The sequence below is a fragment of the Symphalangus syndactylus genome, chromosome 12, assembly GCF_028878055.3.
Source record: "Symphalangus syndactylus isolate Jambi chromosome 12, NHGRI_mSymSyn1-v2.1_pri, whole genome shotgun sequence".
Lineage (NCBI taxonomy): Eukaryota > Metazoa > Chordata > Mammalia > Primates > Hylobatidae > Symphalangus > Symphalangus syndactylus.
This window is the reverse complement of record NC_072441.2, coordinates 24,902,283-24,927,261: the sequence shown is the minus strand read 5'-3', so window position 1 is coordinate 24,927,261 and position 24,979 is coordinate 24,902,283. Positions and strand designations below refer to the sequence as shown.

The window sequence follows — 24,979 nt, the reverse complement described above, 5'->3', positions numbered from 1 at the left end:
TCAATCCTCCAAGAACCATTTTCCACATGTCAGAAGCACAAATGACCATATCCTGTTAACAGCAAGAAAGGATATTTCTGAAGGTCATTTGTCATTGCTACTCTTGGTCTTTCGACAACACAAGCACTGCCTGTCAAACTTGGCTTTTCCTGAGTCTGAAGAATGTTTGCAGCTTTACTTGTATGTTTTCAGAAAGACATTTATCCTGCCTCGGGACCAAGTAATTAAAAATATTTACTGCTTTACACCTGACAATGTTGTTATTTGAAGGGAGAGATTTGATAAATAAAAAGCAGAATAGGAGTTTTATTCAAGAAAGTCTTTCCACACCACAATTTATACATAATTGTAAATTAATGACTGGAATGAGGAAATGGTTTGTTAATCTCTAAATCCCAGCCATCACTCACAGAGGGTCACAGCTGTGAAATCCTCAGGCAATAATGGTATGAAACAAGGATCAATCTTTAATCTATTTGTGCAGTAGGCACAATAATCACCTTTCCTTTCTGAACCCAGTTGGCTTCTGCACTTATCTGAGCACCTGTTGCTGCCCCGTGGTGGCACAGGGGTCACCACAGCAGAGCCCCTCTCCTTCCCCTCAAAAATACTCACCTGACCTGTGTCTTCAATTCCCTGCTCTCTTCCTTCTGAAGTTAAAACAACAGAGGATTTTTAAGGCTTAAAAATGATTTATATAACAAACTCTTTTTCAAGCCAATAACAGAAACAACGAAGATTTACAGAAAGTGATTAGACAATATAATCTGTAAATACAAGACAAGTTACACTATCTTGTATTTACAGATTATGTTTATATTTTGTTTTGTTTGATTTTTTGTGTGTATACACATTCTATGTATATATAAGGTTATGTGTATTAATATATATCATTATAGCTACATACATTGTTATTTTTATATAAATGTTATATTAATTTTATATATAGTCATGATAAAAGCTGCCATTTCTTGAGCACTTACTAGCTGCTAGGTATATCTACTACATGATTTAGCCACAAAAATTCCATGAGGTTATTTTACAGATGAAGGTACAAGCTAAAGAGCATGCTTCTGGATCTGGATCCTGGGAAACAAGGATACATGATGCACACAAAGATTAAAGCAAAAAGAGAAGAGAATGCAAAGACGAAAGAGGGATACAAGATGAAGAGTTTTCTCTCTACAGGATGTGAATAACTTTCTTCAGTAGGGTGTTTCTTTATCTACTTAACCTTCAGAGAAATCAAGTCCAAGATCACACAATAGGTGGCAAAATCCAAAGTTGAACCCAGGTTTGTCTAAGTGCAAATCTCCTCAATTGTTATAATGGGCATTATTTTTTAAATTTAGCTAGAGGACCCAAGAAACTCCAAATCCTGTCCTCAACCAGTCACCTCATCTTCCATGATGTTTCTGTCAGGGTTCTCTCAGAGGGACAGAACTAATAGGATATATATATATGATATATAGGATATACATAGGATATATATGATATATAGGATATATATGATATATAGTTATATATTATATTATAATAATCATAATTTTATGATATATAATAATTATACTTATTATTTATATTAATTATAAATAATTAATTATATAATTATATTATATTGTATAAATAATTAATTATATATAATTATGTTATATTATATAATTATATAATTATAAAGATTATATATTAATTATAATGATTATAATTATTAATTATAAATGTTATATAACATATAATATTATATATAATCATTATACATAATTATATAACATAATTATATATAATTAAATACTATATCTAATATAGTACATATAATTATATAATATATAATTAAATACTATATATTATATATAATTATATAAATATATATTATCTTAGGCTATATATGATATATATCTATATATCTAGCTATATATATATACCTAGCTATCTAGCTATCTAGATACACAGATATCTATACATATATAATTAGATAGCTAGATACATATATATCTATATCATATATAGCATAAGATATCTAGCTATATATATATATATATACCTAGCTATCTAGCTATCTAGATATACAGATATCTATATATATAACTAGATAGCTAGATATATATATCTATATCATATATAGCATAAGATGATATAGGATTTATATATAGAAGTTTATTAAGTATTATATTGCACAATCACAAGGTCCTACAATAGGCTGTCTGCAAGCTGAGGAGCAAGCAGAGCCAGTCCACGTCCCAAAACTGAAGAAACTGGGGTCGGATGTTCAAGGGCAGGAAACATGTAGCACGGGAGAAAGATGCAGGCTGGGAGGCAAGGCTCGTCGCTCCCTTTCACATTTTTCTGCCTGCTTTATATTCGCTGGGAGCTGATTAGATTGTGCCCACCAGATTAAGGATGGATCTGCCTTCCCCAGCCCACTGACTCAAATGTTAATCTCTTTTGGCAACACTTTCACAGACACACCCAGGATCAATACTTTGTAACCTTCAATTCAGTCAAGTTGACACTCAGTGTTAACCACCACACATGAGGTCCCCGAGACACTTTTATACATAGACAAAAATGGCTAGCAAAAGAACTATTGAATGCAAGCTGAAATTTTGCACCTTGATGAGCCAGACTGGACAACATGGAGAATTTTGTGCTTAGGCTGCAGGTAGCCTAGAGCAAGACACAACAGACTGATGAGCATCCTTCTGGGTCCTGAGAAAAAGGGAAACATGAGGTGCAGGAATAGCAAAAGAGGAAAAGACGGCAAATAAATGCGCTACCACAGGAGGAAGGGCTACCCTATACATCATGGATACAAATTTTAGGCAACTTTTAAAACAGTTTTTTATCTGCTTCCTCTCCGGCCCCTCTTTTCTTCCAGTTGGCATACCTCTTCTTGAGCCTTCATGGTGCCCATCTGCTGTTTCTAATCTTGACTATACACCTGATCCAGACTTTAATTCTCACACTTCTTCCCATCTGAGGCTCTAAACTACCTACTAATTAGAACTAAGGGTTTTAATTTAGCCTGCTGGAGGAAAGTGAGAAAAGCTGTGTAGCACGGTGATTGAAAGCAAGTCCTCTAAGCTTAAATTCAGTTCCATAACTTACCACCTGAACTTAGGCAAGATCCCAAACATCTGTGGGCCTCAGATTTCATATCTGTAAAATGGGGATGATAATTGCAGCATTAATCTCATGTACTTGTTGCGAGGATTAAACGAGTTCATATATGTAATGGGCTTTTAATAATAGTTGGCAAGATTGAAACAACTAATATCTTCTCTTAACACCAGGGTTATCCAAATTTATTTTAAAAGAGGATGAATATTAACCCCAGTTAATCATAAATAGTTGATTTTTTGCTGTAATAAATTAAGTAAAAAATTCAGGTCCTATGCAGATGAAGCATTTGTTATGTAAGTGATGGTGGGAGGAGAATGTAGACGCAGATATTTTAAGCGTAAGATAATATATGACACACAATGTGTATAAAGTAAACTGTGAAATATAAAAACACTTGTAAATATTTGTGCATTTTAGAGATTCTATCCTATTTTTACTTCTAATCTCATTTTCTCTAAAAATCTCCTAGTGTTTTCCCTCCTCCCACCCCCCAGCAGCTTCCATTTGAAGAAGGAAACCATTTGAGAGACTATGATACACAATGAAGAGAAGCAGGGAATCTGCAGAGGCTGTTCATATGCTGTACTGAATGTAAGTGGTCCCCAAGAGAAAGGAGGTCGGAGGCTTTAAGCTAGTTGATAATATCAGCCTTTTTGTTTAGTGGTAAGGAAAACAGCTTCAAAAAAAAAAAAAAAATCAGTAAAGCAAACCAGAATGAGAGTTTCTATAAATGCTGACCTCTGGTGGGGAGAAGGAAAGGAGAGGGCCATACACAGAGAGGTGGGTGGCTGGGAGCTGAATGTCTAGAATAGAGATCATATAGCCAGCCCGAAATGACATTTTATAGCAGTACAATGAAGACCATTCAGGGACTTCATAATCTGAGAGAATAAAAAACTTAGGCCGGGCGCGGTGGCTCACGCTTGTAATCCCAGCACTTTGGGAGGCCGAGGCGGGCGGATCACGAGGTCAGGAGATCGAGACCACGGTGAAACCCCGTCTCTACTAAAAATACAAAAAAAAATTAGCTGGGCGTGGTGGCGGGCACCTGTAGTCCCAGCTACTCGGAGAGGCTGAGGCAGGAGAATGGCGTGAACCCGGGAGGCGGAGCTTGCAGTGAGCCGAGATTGCCCCAGTGCACTCCAGCCTGGGCGACAGAGCGGGACTCCGTCTCAAAAAAAAAAAAGAAAAAACTTCAGCAGTGATTCCAACTTGCCACAGTTTACTTAAATTCGGTTTAGTCATGTCTCTTCATTGTAAATAATTTCTTTAGAATTCCCTGTGATACATCCTGGGATGTAATAAAATGAATCTTAGAGACATGATCTCAACCTAGGTTATAATCATCACTTCCCTTGGCCTCAAGAAACACAAATGAGTTATTTCCATGCACGATTACATCTACTCTTGACTCTACTCTCCTTTGTAAAGATGCTGTGAGTCCCTCCATTTCTGCATATTTTTTAAATTAATAAACATTTCTAAAAGCAGTTTTAGATTCACAGCAAAACTGAACAATTGAGAGGAAAGTATAAAGTTCTCCTATGCTTCCCATTTCTGCATAATTTTTGTTTAATTTGATTCATTAATTAAGCAAATCAATTTGAGCCATTATTTCTACACTAAAGATTCTAGGCCTCTCACTTAAATATTTTCTTTATTTTGCTGAAAATAAATCCTATTATAAAATTAGTCTCAATGACTTTAGGACAATTAAATGCGTAATTTTCTACTAAAATCCAGAAAAAAATAATGAATTTAATGGAACCTGCAAGATAGGCCTTACTATATAAATTCATACTTTTTCAACCTCAATCTAGCTGTAATTAAAGCATCTATCCTCATTGTAGTAGCAACATTAGTTTCTATCCTTGGATCTGCATATCAATCAGTAAGTGATGAATGATGATGGTGACGATGATGATTATGGTGGTATTTACAATAGCATCATAATTTTTTAAAAGGAAGAGAAACACAAAGTATAATAAAATGTCATCTGTTAATACTACCAAATCTAGCAAACAGTATCAAGTCTAGAGATCTGTCACTAGTTAGATAAATTAAAGAGCCAAATTCAATAAATCAGACTGCCAAAGTCTATTTTGAATTATACCAATTTTGAATTATACCATTGTCCACCTATATTGATCAGATTAACCATACCCATGACAAATTGTCATTTGACTTGGTGCTATGTACACATAGTCTATGAGTCGGGAGATAGCTTTGGTGAAATTGAAGTTATTTTTTAGTGAAAGCTGACCTGGTCAGCATCACTGGGGACATGACCAGTAAACCAAAAGGTCCCAATTATAATTTCACAGAGGTCACCCTCATCATTGCTGATTCAAGACCTGGAAGCTGAAGCTGTAATCAGATTGGAGCTCAGAAGAATCCCACAGTTCCAGAAGTCATTTTAAGAACACTTAGAAAACCCTTGGAATTCCTCTTCAGGGAGTTTTTGTAAGTTTGGCCTACAAAATGTTCTCTTGGGAAAGAAATGGGATTAATTGTAAAAATTGTTTTTAAAGCATGGTTCAGTAAGCAAGTCTTTTGTAGTAATAAAGACCAACTCAGTGAGAACAAGAAAAGGTTACTTATTCAGGGCTTGCTATAGCAAGGGAATCAAAAACCATCAGTTTTGTTTTGGCAAAGACTCAAAGGCAAGCAAGCAGAGGAGTGGGAAAGCTTTATAGTGGAAGAAATCGAAAACCTTAGGTATGCCAAGGCTGCTGGCATGGGGAAGCTGAAGGTAGGCTAAGTAGAAGCAGGCATCCTGTATGATTGGCCAGGGTTGAATACCTGGCTTTCTCTGGTTGGTCCTAAATTGAAAGTAGGGACACAAATTTTAAAAGCTGTCAGTTAATTATCAGGTCCTGGCCAATTTAGGCCAATTATTACAAAAGTTATTGTTTAGGTTCCTGAATTATTACTAGAGATAGCAATCTGGCTTCCTACAAGGTTGGTTAATTGCAGGCTGGCTTCCAGGACTGTTTATTGTAGGGAAGGGGGTTGGTTTCTTGGGCAGATGCTGCAGGTTGTGGGTAAGAGCTCTATTTTTATAAATGGTCTGGCCATTGTCTGTCTGTGGATTCACTCTCTTACTCTGAATATATTTTCCAAAAAGGAGTATATCTATACATATTGCAAACAAAAGTAAAGGAAGATATGGGAACACATAATACTACAAAATTTCATTAGATTTCATGTCCACAATTATACTCGCTCACCATTTTAATGTTTCTATCAGAGTAAGAAAGGTGCATGGGAAGAAATCTGTTCCCTTGGGTCTCAAATGAGGTAAAAAAATTGCAATTATATTTAAGTTAGTTTTATGACTGCTAAACTGCAGCAACAGAGATCCAAAAATACAGTAACACACAAAAAAAGTAGGAATGTTTCTTTCTCAGAATAATCCAGAGATTGGTAGATGATCCAAGATACAATATTGTCATCATTATCGATCTTTCCATTTATCTATCTAAGATGGGACTTCTGCTTTCAAAGCCATTCGTGACTCAGGTTCTTCTATTTTCAGGTTCAGGTTCATTCTTTCTTTTTGTTCATTCCATTTATTGTTGTTACAGGTTCTTGTAGGTTATTTCCCTCACCTGCATGGACATGGCTGGCTCCCCACCATCCCTCTCTGTGTTTCAGCCCATGGAAATGGAGAAAGAGAAGTAGAAGAAAAGTGCCTTCTTTAAGAATATGATGTGGAAGTTCCACCCACACTCACATCCTATTGGCCACACATGGTCACATGGCCACATGTAGATAAAGGAGAGCTTGAGAAATAGTATTTAGCTCCACTGCAAACTTGGCTGGGGAGAATCCATAACTAAAGGAAAGAGGGAAGAAACAAAGACAAGGAAAATTAGGACTCACTGCCCACCACAGAGATGATGGCTATGCATTTCAGCTACCAAGAAAGTTTTGGAAAAAATACAACACTCCCCAGATCCCCTTTGAAGCATTGTTCAGTCAAGCATGATAATGGGTTGCAGGCCAATTCATATCTATCTGCCCCTTCATATTGGATATCCTAAAATTTTTCAGGTATTAGCTGGAGAAAGCTTACTACAGAGGGCTGAGAAGTAGTGCAGATGATATCTAAATACTGTTTAATGTTTTATCGGACATGAAAAAGACAATAGAAAAATCTTTACTTGTTCTCTGTCCCTTGGTGTCCTGAAAATTATTGCAGGTCAAGCAAAAAAAAAACAGAGAGAGAGGCATGCCAGGTTTTGACACAGTCCAAAAGTATACCTTTCTCAAGTATTTTAACTTTTCTCCTTGATATCTAAAAATCTAATAAAAAAATGATAATCTGTCTAATAAATTGTGAAATGTTTTGGAAAACACAAATATAAAAGATACAAAACACTACTGATAGTTATGTCAAATAATTTAGATGGTTTCAATCTGACTGATAGATTATTGGATTCTGACTTAAACATCAGACCTCTGGAATCAGGGCTATCCCAAGATGACAATTATTTTACCTGTACAGTCCGTTTGCATTGGCCTATGGCTCAAGCGTAGCCACCTTCACATCTATCATCCTAGAACAGTTTTCACCTTTTTGTTAGGCGACATGTAAAATATCTCATCTTGGTATGCATCTGAACATGGGTAAAAGATCCAAGTGTCAATGTGTAGAGTAAAATCCTGATCCTTCAATGCTTTAGGAAATACTCTATTATGAGGGGAATGCTATAAGACGCTCTGTCTCTGAGCTTCACATGTATAAGAGGCCTCAAGTTTAAACTTTTGGAATTATCTCCAAATGAATGTATACATGTGGCTATTTGATTTGTATATGTGTTTTAGACAAAGTAACTTTCACATAAACCACGATTTTTATAAGTTTGACTTTTTTGTGTGTTTTCCAACTCCCTGCGAGCCACCACTGTTGATGTGTGGAAGATTGCAGGATCCCATAAGCATGAGGGGGGGCCCCCACCCCAAGACAAAGAGTGAAATTTGATAAGTCAAATTGATTTACCCTATCTCTCCTAAAATGTTCTATCTAAACCACTGACAAAAATTATAGGTAGCAGTAGTATTCTGTCTAGAGAAAGGAAAATATATTGTAATGATGTACTAGAAGGAGGGGTTTACTTGAAATTTTAAAAATGATTTTTACATATATACCTTTGAGACAGGTTTAAAACATCATATTGCCATTATCCTATGTATTTCTTGCAAAATACACTGATTCTTGTCTTCTTTCTAATTACCCTGGAAAACTAAAGGGCCATAAAATCACATATAATTTTCTTGATTTAACTCTTTTTCTTCTATCTACTCTCTGAGACCTGCCAAGCCTGCTTTGGAAACCAAAACCTCCCTCTTGCATCTTTTTATCTCAGGAAAAAGGTACTTCCCATGACAATTCAAGACCATGGACCTGAATCTTAGGGTAATCATCCCTTCAAGAAAAGTGAAGTAGGCCAGATGAGGTGGCTCACGCCTGTAATCCCAGCACTATGGGAAGCCGTTCACTTGAGGTCAGGAGTTCAAGACCAGCCTGGCCAACATGGTGAAACCCCATCTCTACTAAAAATACAAAAAGTAGCCAAGTGTGATGGTGCATGCCTGCAAACCCAACTACTCAAGCTGAAGCACAAGAATCGCTTAAACCCAGGAGGTGGAGGTTGCAGTGAGCCAAGATGACACCACTGCACTCCAGCCTGGGTGACAGAGCAAGATTCTGTCAAAAAAAAAAAAGAAAAAGAAAAATGAAGAAGTGACAGCATTTATAATTAAGAAATTTGAAGAAAAAATTAAGACCTACAAGTAAACAAGATAATCAAAGGAATCTGAAATCACAACTGAAGTAAAGCAATATTATTTGAAATTCTTGTACAGCTAACAGGACTTTTGACTATTGCACAGGAATAATCTCAGGATAATTATATAACAGAGAGAAGGGAAGATTTTGCATTCCAGATTAAAGCTCTGGAAACTAGATAGGGAGCATGACAAAAAGGAAGATATAGCTGAGAGATACAAACATGATTGTTAAAAGTAAATATAAAATTTAAAAGGGATGAAGTAAAGGAGGGAGGAAGAGAGAAGCAACAGAGAAAAGGAAGGAGGAAGAAAAGTAAAGGAACATTACTTTCAAATAATACTGGAAGCAAATACCTGGGACCAATGCTTTCATATTTCTAGGGCTTCATATGTGAAGTTACTACTCCTATATTTATAGGTATATACAAACTCTGGCCTTGTTTCTAGGCACCATTTTTGTCTATTACAAAAGTGGCAAATATGTGCCAACTCTTTTTTTTTTATATACTTTAAGTTCTAGGGTACATGTGCACAACGTGCAGGTTTGTTACATATGTATACTATGTATACATGTGCCATGTTGGTGTGCTGCACCCATTAACTCTTCATTTACATTAGGTATTTCTCCTAATGCTATCCCTCCCCCCTCCCCTCATCCCACAACAGGCCCCAGTGTGTGATGTGCCAGCTCTATCTGGATTATCAGGTTGAGTAAGATAGTAATATTGAATTCTACTTTGGCAAACAACAGTGAGGGTAAAGGTGGGGTTGGAGATAATTGGCATTCCATTAACTTTTGGTTCCTCTTATGATGGGACACATAGGCAAGATGACAGACTGAGGATAGAAATTCAGTCTGCAGTCGTGGTTGGTGATTCCGTGTGAAGATAAATCATCCCCCTAGATACTCGTCTCTTTAGCCTCATACACTGACACTGAGCTGGTGGTTTTCTTCCTATAACAATGATTGATAAGACATATTTAGAGACATATTAAGTCAGTCACCATTACAGAAACAAACTCCTCTTCTTTATGTGCACTACAGCAGTGATTCCCAACTTGGAATGACATAGGGGAGAGAGATCCATGAGAATTAACTGGAGAGCATCATCACCTACAGCTGAAAAACTGCTCCTAGCCCTCTAAATTCCTCTTGCATTTGCATGACTACATTATGACAGAGTGCCCTAAAGGAAATTGCAAAACTCAAGACTCATAGCAAGAATTCTTTTTTCTGTTTTAGAAATTTTTTAAAAAAGAGTGTGTATTAGCTACACTCAATATTATAGAAAAAAAGCCCTATAATTTAGACAAGGAGCTTGTCTGAGTCAATTTTGTACTGCTACTACAGAGTATCTGAAACTAGGCCTAAGTTATAATGAACAAAAATTTATTGGTTTATGATTCTAGAGGCTGGAAAATTCGAGATTGAGGGGCTAGCAACTTCCAAGGGCCATCTTGCTGCATCACCCCAGGGCAGAAGGACAAAGAGAGGGCAAGAGAGAGAAGCAAAAGGAGGCTGAACTTGTTGTTTTATAAGGGACCCACTCTGTGACAGGGACAATCTATTCATGACAGAGCCCTTATGGCCTAATCACCTCTTAAAGGTGCCACCTCTTAATATTCTTACAGTGGCAATTACATTTCAACATAAATTTTGGAGGGAATGAACATTCAAACCACAGCAGGACTTCCCACCTAGCTGTACATTAGAATCTCCTAGGAAGCTTTTAAAATACATTCATGCCTAGTCTTTATCCCAAACCAATTTAATCAAATATCGTGAGCGAGCTCTATAGTTTTCTAAAACTCTCAGATGATTCTAATATATAGGCAAGATTGAGAACCACTGAATTAGACCAAATAGCATAAGGAAATGAGCACTTGATCATAAACTCGATCTATATTCTAGTCCCAGCTCTACTATGAATTTGAGACATGACCTACATGGTAGGTTACCTAATCTCTTGAGTGCTTAGTTCTTTTCACAAAATTAGAGTGAGAGAATCAGACAAGATGATTCAACAAATGTTTTCTTTTTAAAGGTACATCAGACACATCTTAACATGCCTTATAAGATCCCCTGTCTTCTGCACTGTTTTGGACCAGGTCTGCCACTCAGCTTTCCTCCGTTCACTGTAGCCCTACTGAACCTATTTTAGCTCCTTGGCCCCCTGCAATGTCTTCATTACTTCCTAGTCTTCATACACTGTAGTCTCTCATTAGGAAATACTCCTGGACCCTCTTCCTCACTCTACCAGTCAACAGCATCTGTCTAACCACATACTCTTTTGTCTTAAGGCTGTTCTTCTTACGGTCATAGATGTTTGCCCACAACAACTGAGTCAACATGATTCCTTGTTCATATCCACTCTAGTTCTTTCCAGAAACCTTGAGGAAGCCTCTTCCTCATGTTACCTTATATTGGCTAAGACAGGCCAGTTTGTGAATCAATCTGTCCAAGGAAGGATGGAATTACTACGACCAACTTATATTGATCGTCTGCAGTGGAGTAGACGTTAGTGAGTCAGTAACAATGCCTACCGAAAGGGTTATGAAATATTTGTTTAATGAATGTCAGAATGAGCTGAACTAGGATGTACAGAGAATACAAAAATGAATAACTCAGAGTTTCTGCCTTTGAGGTGTTTGCAGTCCTGTGGAGGTATTAAAAATGTGAACAGTTTACAGGACAAATGGTAAGTTCTATAATGAAGCAAGAAGAAAGTATTCTGAACACAGAGGGAAAGAGCAGCTAAGGTATCAGAAGAAAGAAGGATAGTTGCTCAGAGAAGCAGGCATTTGAACTGGCATGTAAGGTCTCTTTTTTCGGATTCTACTCCACCAAACATTTGGCCAACTCCAAGATATATAAATAAGACAGGTTAAAGGCTTCCATTTTCCAAATATTCAACATATAAAACAATAATATCAATAAAGTAAATTTGCTGAGTCTCAGTAAAATAATTTCTCATGTTTAATAACTCAATTATGTCATTAGATGTTTTCCTGTGTTTTTCCCCATAATACTGTTCTATATCGATCAACTATTAAAACACACTAATACAGTAAACCTTTATGTGCTGATAGTGCTTGAGCCAGCAGTTGAAGTCCTGTGGCTTCTATTAAATATTAGCTATAAAGAAGAACAGCATGGTGACTTTTCAGTGAAGGGCAGAAAAAAATTCAGAGTTAAGACAGTAAGAAGAATGTATGAACATTTAGAACAGTCTGTTAATTGTGCTTCCCTCAGGAAAAGGGGCCATTGACTATTACAGCAATAGTTACCAAACTTGCTGTAAATCAAAATTATCCGAGAGATTTTTAAAACATGTATCCCTTGGCTCCTCACCTCCAGGTGAATCAAACCTGTGGGATAAAACTGAGGAGTCCTTTAAAAAGACAGAAGATGCACATTGATGGATCCTTGCATAATACATTAATATAACTATGTAATAAAGAGTACTCAGAAATAGAAGTTTAAAGATTTGTGTTCTACCACCAGGTTCTGCTCTAATTAGAAAGCTGCCTGCAAGTATCCCAAGTAATTCCAATAACTTAACCTCTTTCAATCTGTTATCCTCCTTATATGACTCATAAAGTCATTTTCAGAATGAAAGGCAATCATAGATGAGAAGGCACTTTAAAAGATTTTAAAATGTGAACCTAAAATATCATTAACACATACTAGAGGAGATGAGATAGAACACAGACCTTTTTAAGTAATGCTTTACAAGGAATTCTGGCAGCCATAATTCCCCTCCATGGCTAAACCTGTCACAAGAAGAGTCTTTTGAGGGATGACTGTGAGGCTAATTTTGAGGCAGAATGTGGTAAAAAGTTTTTGTCCATAATACTTCCCATTCCCGACAATTATTGCTTCTGAAAGGTCACTTTTGAAAGGTCAGGAAATGGAAATACATGCATCCGAACAGACTGAAAATGGAGAATCTCCTTTCCCATAAATTCTACAAATGAGTACTTCAAGGTCCCAATGAGAAAAGACCTTTAAACTCCTTCTGCCTCCTACATCAGGATAATAACTGTGGGAAGGAGGAAAAGTACAGATCTTATTTTAAAGAGACAAGGGTGCCTGTACGGACAAGGAGAAGAATACTGTTATACTTTCCCACAAATGCTTGATAATTTTAGCAGGAAAGCATGTTATCTAATTATAATATAGATGAAGGGCCAGCTCTCAGAACATTTGAGAAGCAAAGGTGTATTCATATCCTCCCTCTCTTCTTTCCTATCTGTTTTTCCCTTTATGGAGCCTTCACGGGCACAGAGTGACACTGGGTTACCCCAGCTGCCCACAGCAACATATTGTGATGTCCATATGGCACCACCCATTCTTCTCCAGCTTACTCAATCCCCTTGCTATCATACTCAACAAGACAGAAAGCAAAAGAAACTAAAACAAACAACAAACAAACAAAAAAACAGCATTGGCCCAGCTAGAGTGTTACAATCTGTTTGTGATTGAGAAAAAGAGATATGAAGAGCCAGTGTGGGAAATGCATGGCAGACACGTCAGGTGGCAAGTGTAAGGTTTGGCCTTAGGTAGTGGTAGAAGAGGTTTAGTGTTGTGAGAGAAAAAGAGGAGCATATGGATAGGAAGGAGGTTACAGTGAAAATTCGGTAGTGGAGAGATAAACTAGTTGTATTATGGCGGTTCTTATTTCCTCAAGAAATTCATGAGTTCACCACAGGGGAGTAGAAAATGCATAACTGATATTGGGGGGTTAATGGAGAAGTAAGGTGTGAAAGCACTTCAGAGATGGAAAACAAACTTGTTAGGGAACTCTGAGGAGATGGCTGGAGAGTTTTGAGGCCCCACTTGAGATCTGTTGTCATAGACTCAAAGTGAGATCAATTGGCAAATGTATGCCTCAGTAACTGCAGCCATTTTCCAGGCTGATTAGAAACAGTATGCAGTGAGCAGAGAATTTGTTTTGTCAGTCAAGTGAAATGGAAGGAAAGAGCAACAAACAGCTACAGTCAATTATAATGATTGTGACAGACCTTGGAGAGCAGAAAAGTAGGAAGGAGGAACAACTGGAAAGTAGAAAGTGTTGAGATCAGTGAGTTCCTCATGGAGTGATAAAGTGTTCAGATGGGCCTATTGGAGTAAGGGAGCTCCAAGGGGAAGGGGCAGTGAAGAAATGAGTCGGTTAAAATTGAGATTTCAGAGGCGATTAAGTTATTAAGTCATATTTAACAAACTTTTAGACCACAATCCTCAGAAAGGAATTTTACACAGACATTTAATGGACATACACAAGCGTTCACAAAACAATACTTAAACGCACTCTGATACCTGATATGTTTAATTCTGCTCCATTCTTATTTAAAATGTTATTACTAAATTATTAAGACCCACTGATAGGTCCCAATCTGGAGCCTGAAAAACACTGGTCTGGAATAGATCCATTGCGGGTAGCTCAAGTGGGATAGAATGAAAGAACTAAGGAAGTCATGGACCTCAGAGGCCAAAGTGTTGAACTGACCATTTTCACTGATATTGAAGTTGCCAAAATAATGATAGATGTAGTGGAATAAAACAGTCACATGTGAAAATTTTACACTTGATCTTAACAAAAAGGCCAAGAAGTGATGCAGATGTGAAAGCTTTCTAATGGTTGTTTCAATAAAAATAATCTTCATAATAAATGAATGAGTTAATTAATTAATTAATTAATTATACATTGCCCTTTATCCACTTCTAATCCTTTTTAAAAGTTGGTATGAGTAAATACATTAAAATTAATTAGTTAATTATTTTGATGTTCATTCACTTAAGAAATGTTTGAGATCCTTCTTTGGGGAAAAATGACTTGATTTCTGTATTTCCATTCTTATATACTTTGTAATCTAGTGTGTGATACAGACATTGAACAAATAAACATATTAATAAATATGGAGTTACAGCTTGCAATAACAGCTCTCTGCTGTGAGAGATAACATGGAATAAGGAAATAGGTGTCTCAAAAATCCTCTTCGAAGAAATGATGTATTAGCTGAATCCCAAAAAGATGAGTAAGGGATGACCATGACAGAATTAGCAAATCTCTTTATCTTTCTGTACTTTAGCATCTTTATCTTTGAAATAAGAGTTAAAATAATAGCAAATAACAATGTAGTAGTGTATATTTCAAGATAGCTAGAAGAAATGATTTTGAATGCTGTCACCACAAAGAAATGATAAGTGTTTAAAATGATGGCTATGTTAATTATTCCTATTTGGTTATTATACAATGTATACATGCATTGAAACATCACACTGTACCCCATAAATACGTACATTACCATGTGTCATTTATAAAGTTACAAATTTATTTTTTAAATTTTTCAAAAAATAAAATAGAATCTCAAGGTGGGATGGAGACTTAAAGTCCATCAAATCCAACAACTCTTTCAATTCTTGAATGTTTTCCAAAATATTTCTGCCCAAATGTTAATATTGTGGTGAACTTGCTCTCTTTCAAGGGCAGGTAATGAGAACTTTTCCTATTTTTACTTTAGATATTTTCTTACACACTCACTCATTCAATTCTCACAACTACCCTATGAAAAGTAATGCCATCTCTAATTTGTAGAGGAGAAAAACAAATGGGTTTGGCCTTGATACACAATGGTACTAGTATCTACCACTTCCCAATTCATCCGTTGGGCTGCTAATAGTGGCAGCATTTTTCCCTGATGCACCAATACACACTAGCAGCTAGTTAGGATGAAGGGGCAGCTGCAGGGTCATGGGACAGTATCTTAGAGTAACCATCTGGTACTGCTCCAGCCTGAACTCACATCTATGACCTCATTGGCTTCGTGTCCTAGCCAAGTCAGTGATAGATGTTTTATTCCTTACTTGACCTTGTTCCTTCAGTCAATCCCTGTTGAGCGTCCCTAGCTACTAAATGTGAGAATAAAGAGATAGGGTTATAAACCATCTCCTCTTTAAGGGCCTACAGATTAATCAGGGGAAGAGAAAAACCAAGCAGAATTGTCCATACCATATGTTGTGAAGAGTGCAATGATAAAAGTAAGTACATACAGGCTGCTTACGGAGCAGAGAGAAGGAGCATATACACAATTTTCCAGTTCTAGGGGCAAAAGCAGTGTTTTACAGTCTCAAACACATGTTGGCTTTTGATAAACATTTAAATTTCAAGCTCCTCCCATAAAAAAAAAGAAAAACAGTTCTAGGAAACCCAGAAGGAGCTTGCCTCCACTGAGAATTGCAATGTTTGGTTTTCCTAGCAGCATTTACTTTTTGTAACTTGAGTTACACTAAAAATATAATTTTTTGTTTTCCAAATTTTAAAAAAATGTTGATTATATTTAATATATTTTTTAACTACCTGACCCACCGTCACACCATATTTCCAATAGAAAATTCCACTAAGCTTCTGTGGCAGGAGAATCTTACGTGTCCTCTTGCTAACGATACCTCCTGGAGAATCACTGGGGATGTCAAAGAAACAGCAACAGAAGAAATAGCACTTAAACCAGTGATTTTCAACCTTGACTGATCCTTAGAGGTTTCAGGAGTACATTTAAAATATTTCAATACCCTATTCCACAACAGATCAAATGAAATCAGAATGGTGGGGTGAAATGTATACAATTATGATTTGTCAAACAAAAATAATACTAATAGTAAAATAAATATTTTTTAAAAGAAAGAATGAATGAATGGTGGGATGAGGGTGGTGCCAGGAAAGGATGTTGGATTTAACACTCTTGCTGATTTTAATGTGCAGCCAAGATTGAAAACCACTGATGGAAATATAAGGCTAGTTTTTTTCTTCAACTGGTTCTTGGAATTTTTCCAGTGGTTCTCAGACTCTCCTGATTTGATTCATCTTGGGAGAAGTTATTCATTTCTACTTACCAGCCATCATCACCTCATTGATGATCTATGGCAATTACCACCTGTCCGATCTCTTTGTTGTACATCTTTCTGCCTGCACCTGGCTGTTCATTTATTCATTTATTCAATACAGCAGTCAACAATTCAGTATCAGTTGGGCACCTGCTTTCTATACAAGGCAGTGCTAACAACATATAATGATGAAAGTCACAGTCACTAACCTTTGGGACTCCCAGTCTAAGAGGAAAGGCAAAAAATATAATAGTAGGATTAAACTCTGATAGAATATGGGAAGTATGTACAAGGAGGTATAGGGGCAGAGGAGGGAAGCATTAACTGTACCTGGACACCTCAGGCTTACCAAAGGAAATGATACATCAGTTGAGTATTATCAAAAGTGGACATGGGTTGCCAATTGTCAGTGTCCTAAATGTCAACAGGAAAAACCTGTAGATCAGGCAAAGCTAAACCTGCTAGATTTCCTGCAGTGAGATAAAACTGCCTCAACAAAGCCTTAGTAGTGAAGGCAGAAGAAGATGGAGGATTTTGAGACCTGGGCTTGATGACTTTAAGGTAGGTTTAGCAAGAGAGAAACTAGGTGGAAATGGGATGAGTTTATTACATAATGATAGTGGACTGGTTTTGAAGCCAATCTAGGGGATGCCCATTTGTCTTGGTAAGTAAATTATTTTAGCTAGTTTTATAGTTTTATATTCCAGGCATATATATTTCCTGAAGCAAATGGCTAATTATTTTTGTTTGTTCTCAGTATTATAGAAAATATACCCAGTCACAGTATTGTTTACCAAGTGTTAGGTTCTGATTGAGGTCTGAGGGGAGTCAGTGGGGTGACAGGTAGCTGGAAAAGCACTTGAGGAATTGTAGACAGTTTTGACATGGCTTTACTCTCTATCTCTGGGCACAAGTGAGCCTGGATGCAAGCCGTAGTCTGGGCATGAGCGAGCATGGGTGTGAGCCTGCGTGCAAGCCAACCCAGGTGCAAACCACATGTACAGCATCAGCAGGGTAATTAGACATTTTATAGACAATAGTGGCTCCGAACCAAGCATGAGCTTATGTGAGTGGTTACATAATGCACCCCGCGTGGCGTGGTTACATAATGTGCAGAGTTGTGTGCCTGCACCCTGAACTCATTGAGTCATGCTGGACTGGATATCTGCCTCGGCCTATTCTTGACCACAGTATATCCATTTTCCTTACAGTCCACCTTCTAGGCCAACGGAGGCATAGGCCTTGAACACACAGGTTTGGACACATCAGTTTTGGGTATACAATCCAACATGGGCTTGACTCATAGGTCTGACACATAGGCCCTGGGCACATAGGCCTGATACACAGGCCCCAGACACACAGGTCCAACACATGTGGGCAACCATCCCATGGTGACGTTACCCCAATGTTGCTTTACATATTAAGCCAGGATTTTTGTTCCCCTACTTTTAGGGGCATTGGGGGAGACAACAAGAAGTTACCATTCATCCCTATACCTGGTCGGAGGAGGTCATCCTTCCTCCCATAGGTTCTCGCCACATGGCCTGCTCCCACATGGGCAGGTAATCAACTAGCCAATACTGTAACTTCCAGGTAGTTAACCACAAGGTTAAACCTTAATAAACTGCCCAGCTATGGGTGCAGACTAACATAGGTGTCACCTCCTTGGTGATCACCCTGTATACTGCTCTAACTTCAGCCCATTGGCTACTTTGCCCACACCCAGTTTCAAACCATATGCTGTCAGTACTAGGGTGGAGTGCGACAGTGGTTCAATCAAAAGTGGCACTTTGGCTAGACCCATCTGTGTATCATGCTTCATCAGGAATGTGGGGACAACCTTCCTTAAATGGTGAAGGCTCAGGGTCTAGAGGTGCCTCAGGCCCCATGGCCTTATCTTGCATTAGGACTACGGTTCCCAAGATCTCTTGCAACTCTGCTGCTAAGGGACTTATACCCAGCATACTCTCCTGCTCTAAGTAGGTGCCTTACTTTGCTAAAGTGGAAGTCTGCACCATCCCAGCCTGAGGGGTCGTTATCCATGAATGCACCCCTCCCACTTTCAAGTAAGTCATCGGCACAACGACTGTAGCCCGTCCTGCCATGCTCTCATGAGCCTAAAGGGCAACATACGCAGTTACTAACTCCTTCTCTATCAATGAATACTGGAACACAGCTCCTTTGCAAAGTTGGGACTGAAAGCCTATTGGCATTCTCAAGCACTCCATGCACTGCTATAGGCCCCAGCCAAAACTATCTGTGGTCACATGAACATCAAGTTTAAATGGATGCCCTCATTAATTAACCATAGGGCTTGTGCCTGCTGAATAGCCCGCTTGGCTGCCAGGACAGCAGTCTCAGCAGCAGCACCTCAATCTCAGGCCAGAGGAGTACTGCAGCTTCTAAATCTGCAAGAGAATCAGAGGTTAGCATAATATCATTAACAAGACCTCGAATAATATTAACAAGACCACAACATACGGTGTGGCTATGCACATAGTCCTGCAGCAACACTGTGAAAGTCTACTGTCATCCTGCCATAAAGGCAAACTGTTCCTGGCTCTCTGAAAATGCATTATCCAAATCCATTATACAGTGTTACTGTCCCAGTTCTGTCAAGCAGTGTATCAGGTCCATAATAGACAGCACAGCAGCCAAGCCATGTAAAATATCCACCCCCAGAATGTATTCCGGTATGGGAGAGACATACACAATGCATAAGCAGGGAGTCGAGCAGCCAATGCCAAGGTGCAAAGATACAGGTTTCACTTTCACTGACTGGTTTTCATAACCGTCTATGCAGCTTTGCCCAGAAACTTATACAGGTGCAGGAACCAGTCCACACGTGGCCTCCAGTAATCCGGTGTCCCCCCAAGCCAAGCACCTTGGCCAGTTCCCTAATCAAACAGAAAAGGCTCTACATTTCCACTTGGCTGCAGTATGTAGTATTTGAGCTGGAACACCCAGGCAAGACTGTGTCACACAGCAATGTCCTTCTCTCCCTTTGGCATTTTCTGGAATTGCCTCTCTGGAGACAACTGTCTCCACAAAGTTAAGGGTACTTCATTGAGCTCCTTTTCAATTTTCTCTCAGTCAACCCCAGCCAAAATAAAATCTATCCACATCTGTGAGTGTGTCACTCATTGGGGCCCACTTTTCTCCCTTGGGGGGCAGCCCCTGCAGGTGGGGCATCTTCCCCTTCTTCACAGTGTGAACCCAGACCAAGTGGGGGGTCTCTGGCCAAGAAGACATACCCAGGCCTGCATTCACAGCAGCCTCTAATTCCTTTTCCAAGCTCTGTAGCAGGACCAGCAGGCACCCCACCTGCACCTGAAGGTCCCCATTCATGGCAGCTTCTCTTTTGCTGAGCTGTGTAGCCGAGCCTCCAGGCACCCCACCTGTGCCTGGAGGGCCCTTACTTTTCTCTTGCATCCCTCAGGGACTGGGTGTGTACTTCTTATGGTGAAGTCAAAAATGCCCATCCAACTCTGGCAGCAAAGGCTTATTCCTTCTTGGTGATCTCGTGCTTCCAGCTGCTCCAGAGCCTTCTCCATGCTCACAGGGAACCCATCTACCGCCGCCCCAGTTTCCACTAGAGCCCATCCAAGCAGCAGAGCTGCCACCAGTTACCACAACCCATGTTGCAGCCACATGGCCAACCCAGAATCAGTGGGGACCGAAGGCTCACCCACCTTGGGATCCTGTTTGTGATGCCAATTGTTAGGTTCTGAAGTCTAAGGGGAGTTGATGGGGTGGCGGGTAGCTGGAAAAACACTCAAGGAATCATAAACAGTTTTGACATGGCTTTATTCTATCTCTGGGCATGAGTGAGACTGGGTGTGAGCCCGGGCATGAGCTGACCTGGGCACAAGCCATATGTACGGTGTTAGCAGAGTAATTGTACCTTTTATAGACAGTAGTGGCCTTGAGCCAAGCACAAGCTCATGTGAGTGGTTGCTTAATGCACTTCACGTAGTGTGGTTACATAATGTGCCTCACATGGCATGGTTACATAATGTGAAAAGTTGTGCGCCTGCACTCCAAACTCACTGAGTCATGCTGGACCGGATGTCTGCTTCAGCCTATTCTTGACCACAGTACATCCATTTTCCTTACACCAAGAATACAAAATCTTTGTTTCAATACTCACAAAAGCAGGCAAACAAGTGGAGAGATGGGAACTGGCAATGAGATAAGCCTGTGCAAAGACAAAGCTCTAAAACCAGAGTATGCTCTAGAAATCTCTCCTGCTTTCCAAATCAAGTCCACACTTCTCAACTTGGCATTTAAGGCCCTCTAGTATGTGAAACGCCTTGCCTTGTCTCAGCTGACACTTTGGACTTGGACTTTGGGTTAATGCTGTAATGAGTTAAGACTTTGGGAGACTGTTGGAAAGGCCTAATTGTGTTTTGAAATGTGAGAACATGAGATTTGGGAGGGGTTAGGGGCAGAATGATATTGTTTTGCTCTGTGTCCCCACTCAAATCTCATCTTGAATTGTAATAATCCCCACATGTCAAAGGCAGGACCAGGTGGAGGTAATTAAATCATGGGAGCGGTTTCTCCATGCTATTCTCAGGATAGTGAGTGAGTTCTCATGAGATCTGATGGTTTTATAAGGGGCTTCTCCCTTCACTCAGCACGCATTCTGTCTCCTACTGCCCTGTGAAGAGGTGCCTTCTGCCATGATTGTAAGTTTCCTGAGGCCTCCTCAGCAATGTGGAACTGAGTAAATTAAACCTCTTTTCTTTATAAATTCCCCAGTCGCAGGCAGTTCTTTATAGTAGTGTGGGAACAGACTAATACAGGGACAGTTTTCCTCATGCTGAGGGAGTTCTCACAAGATCTGGTTGTTTGATAAGTGTCTAGCGCTTCTCCCTTCTCACTCTGTCTCTCTCCTGTCACCTGTGAAGAAGGTGCTTGCTTCTCCTTCACCTTCCTCCATGATTGTAAGTTTCCTGAGGCCTCCCCAGCCATGCAGAACTGTGAGTCAATTAAACCTATTTTGTTTATAAATTACGCAGTCTCAGGTAGTATCTTTATAGCAGTGTGAAAACAGTCTAATATAATCATTGAATCTGTACCTTGCTGTGGGCACTGTGGCCATTTTAACAATATTGATTCTTTCTATCCATGAACATGGAATATTGCTCCATTTGTTTGTGTAGTCTCTGATTCCTTTTAGCAGTGCTGTGTAGATCTCCTTGTAGAGATCTTTCATCTGCTTGGTCAGCTGTATTCCTAGGTATTTCATTTTCTCTGTGGCTACTGTAAATGAAATCATGTTCTTGATTTGACTGTCAGAGTGGATGTTATTGGTGCATGGAAATGGTATTGATTTTTGTGCATTAATTTTGTATGCTGTAACTTTACTGATGTTATTTATCAGTTCTAGGAGTCTTTTGGTGGAGTCTTTAGGGTTTTCTAGGTGCAGAATAATACCCTCTGCAAAGAGAAATAGTTTGACTTCTTTTCCTATTTGGATGCCTTTCATTTCTTTCTCCTAACTGATTGCTCTGAATAAGACTTCCAGCACTATGTTGAATAGGTGGAGTGAGAGTGGGCATCCTTGTTTTGTTTCAGTTCTCAAAGGGAATGGTTCTAGCTTTTGCCCATTCAGTATAATGTTGGCTGTGGGTTTGTCATAAATGGCTCTAATTATTTTGAGGTACATTCTTTCAATGTATATCTGCTCAATGCCTGCAGTCTGTTGAGGGTTTTTATCATGAAGGGATGTTGGATTTTATCAAAAGCTTTTTCCACGTCTACTGAGATGATCATATGGTTTTTTATTTAATTCTGTTTAAGTGGTGAATCACATTTATTGATTTGTTGAACCAGCCTTACATCCCAGAAGTGACATCTATTTTATCAAGGTATATTAATATTTTATGTGCTGCAGAATTTAGTTTACTAGTATTTCGTTGAGAATTTTTGCATCTATGTTCATCAGGGATATTAGCCTGAAGATTTCCTTTTTTATTGTGTCTCTGCCAGATTTAGGTATTAAGCTGATGCTGGCTTCATATAATGAGTTAGAGAGAAGTCCCTCCTCTTTGATTTTTGGAAAAAGTTTTGGTAGGATAGGTACCAGTTCTTCTTTGTAAGCCTGGTAGAATTTGGCTATAAAGCCATCTGGTCCAGGGCTTTTATTGGTTGGTATGCTTTTTATTACTTACTCGATTTCAGAGCTCAATATCAGTCTTTTTCAGGATTTCAATCCCTTCCTAATTCAATCTTGGAAGTTTGCGTGTTTCCAGGGATTTGTCCATTTATAGATTTTCTAATGTGTGTGCATAGAGTTCATAATATTCTCTGAGGATCTTTTGTATTTCTGTGTCTACTCTCCAGGCAGATCCCTCTGCCAGCTAAAACATTCATAGGAGATATGGGGTCCCCTGGAGCTAAAACCTCAAACATCTGTAGCAAGAGTGGGCAGTCCCACAGTCCCTTTACTCCCTCCTTGCCCAGGAACTGTTTGGGACTGGGAACTAGCCCTGGCTTTGGGGTACTCTGTACAGGGTTCCCAACTTCTTCCCTCTTCAGTCTCAGTGTCTGTGTTGCATCTCCCCTTACTCTTGGCATTTTTTTTCTGAAGATCTTCTCAAATTATATTGGTTTACTAGAAATTCTGGTCTTTATCAGTGGAAGTAGTACTTCCTGGCTGTGTCTGGTTATCTATCTTGTCCTCTCTCCTGATGTAAGGTCTAAGTGGAAAGTTGGGCTCAGAATAAATTATTGATAATAAGAATATGCCATTATAATTTTTAGACAAAAATTAAATGTAGAAATAAGATTTGTCTCTGAGAAGTTATTGTTAGGGCCTTCTGAAGGAGGCTTATCCTGCTTATATAGAGAGGGCTTTCTTGTTCCTGAAATCAATTAAGAATTATACAACATTTAATATGTTCCAAAAAAGTTGATGCAGTGTGTACTCTCTCTCTCTTAGGCTTACACTAAGAATTAATAGTTTTGCATTCACAGAATGGGCAATAAGCTCATTACTCAAGATGATTTTTCTACCCAAAGGGAAGAATGGTAGAACAACTGCATTCACCTTCTGCCAAAAAAAAAAATTACATGATGTAGAATGTGTCCTTGTGTTTGCCTGAAGACATCATCTGGTCAAATGACATCAAAATAATAAAATCTGGCTTCAATATAAATTCTAACGATTTTTCAAACTCTGCAAAAAAATTAATTTGACTCTACCAATTCTTTCCTCAACTTTACCCTGATAACATACTTTGTGTGTGTGTATATATAAATATATAAAGTATATATACAACTACATAATTACTGAGTTATTATTAACAGTAATGCTAAACACTTTACTTATCTAATTTCATTCCCACAATAGCCTTAAAGGATATACTATTTTATTCTCTATTATAGGTAAGAAAACTGAGGCCCAGCAGGACTAGTTACCCTATATGCCTGAACATAAAACCACCCAGAATACAATGTGATCCTTCGATATCCATATGGGAAGACATATACAATAAAAAATGATGATAAGAGCCTGACTTGAAAATATATACTAATAAAAAAATAAATTTTATAAGTTAAATATGTACACATTTGATTTAGTTGCATATTTATTTTAAATAACACACCCTGTAAATGAATGCATTACATTTAAAATATTACTTTTTTCCATCCTCAAATTTTATGAAATAATTTTATTCAAACTCTTCACGTGCCTCTTAACATCAAAATCTTATTAATTACTGGAGCCGCTTTTCTGAAACAAGTAACAGTTTTCCAGAGTTACCATTTGTATTGATCAAGGGTTTTCTGGAGGAACAATTAATGTATATATGTGTGTGTGTATATACATGCCTATGTGTGTGTATGTATGTGTGTGTACATATACACATATATACACACATACACATATATGCATACACACACATACATATATATATATATACGGAGAGAGGGAGAGAGAAAGATTTATTACCAGAAATTGGATCAGACAATTATGGAGGATGGTAAACCCAAAATCTGCAGGGTGGGCCAATTGACCCAGGGAAAGCCAAAGTTTTAGTTCAAAGACCGTCAGGCAGTAAGAGTCAATATTGCAGATGAAATCAGAAGGTAGTCAGCTAGAGAATTATCTCTTACTTAGGGGAAGATCAGTGTTTTTGTTCTATTCAGGTCTTCAGCTGTTTGGAT

At 38.4% G+C, this 24,979-nt stretch overlaps 1 long non-coding RNA gene across 1 annotated transcript in view; it reads left to right on the top strand.

The window, feature by feature from the left end:
- LOC134734609 (uncharacterized) overlaps window positions 1-3,705 on the top strand; it is a 62,140-nt gene extending 58,435 nt beyond the window's left edge. The window contains exon 4 of the long non-coding RNA XR_010117747.1: window positions 3,590-3,705. This is a non-coding gene — a long non-coding RNA (uncharacterized lncRNA). The remainder of the gene's footprint in view (window positions 1-3,589) is intronic.
- The last annotated feature ends 21,274 nt before the right edge of the window (window positions 3,706-24,979 follow it).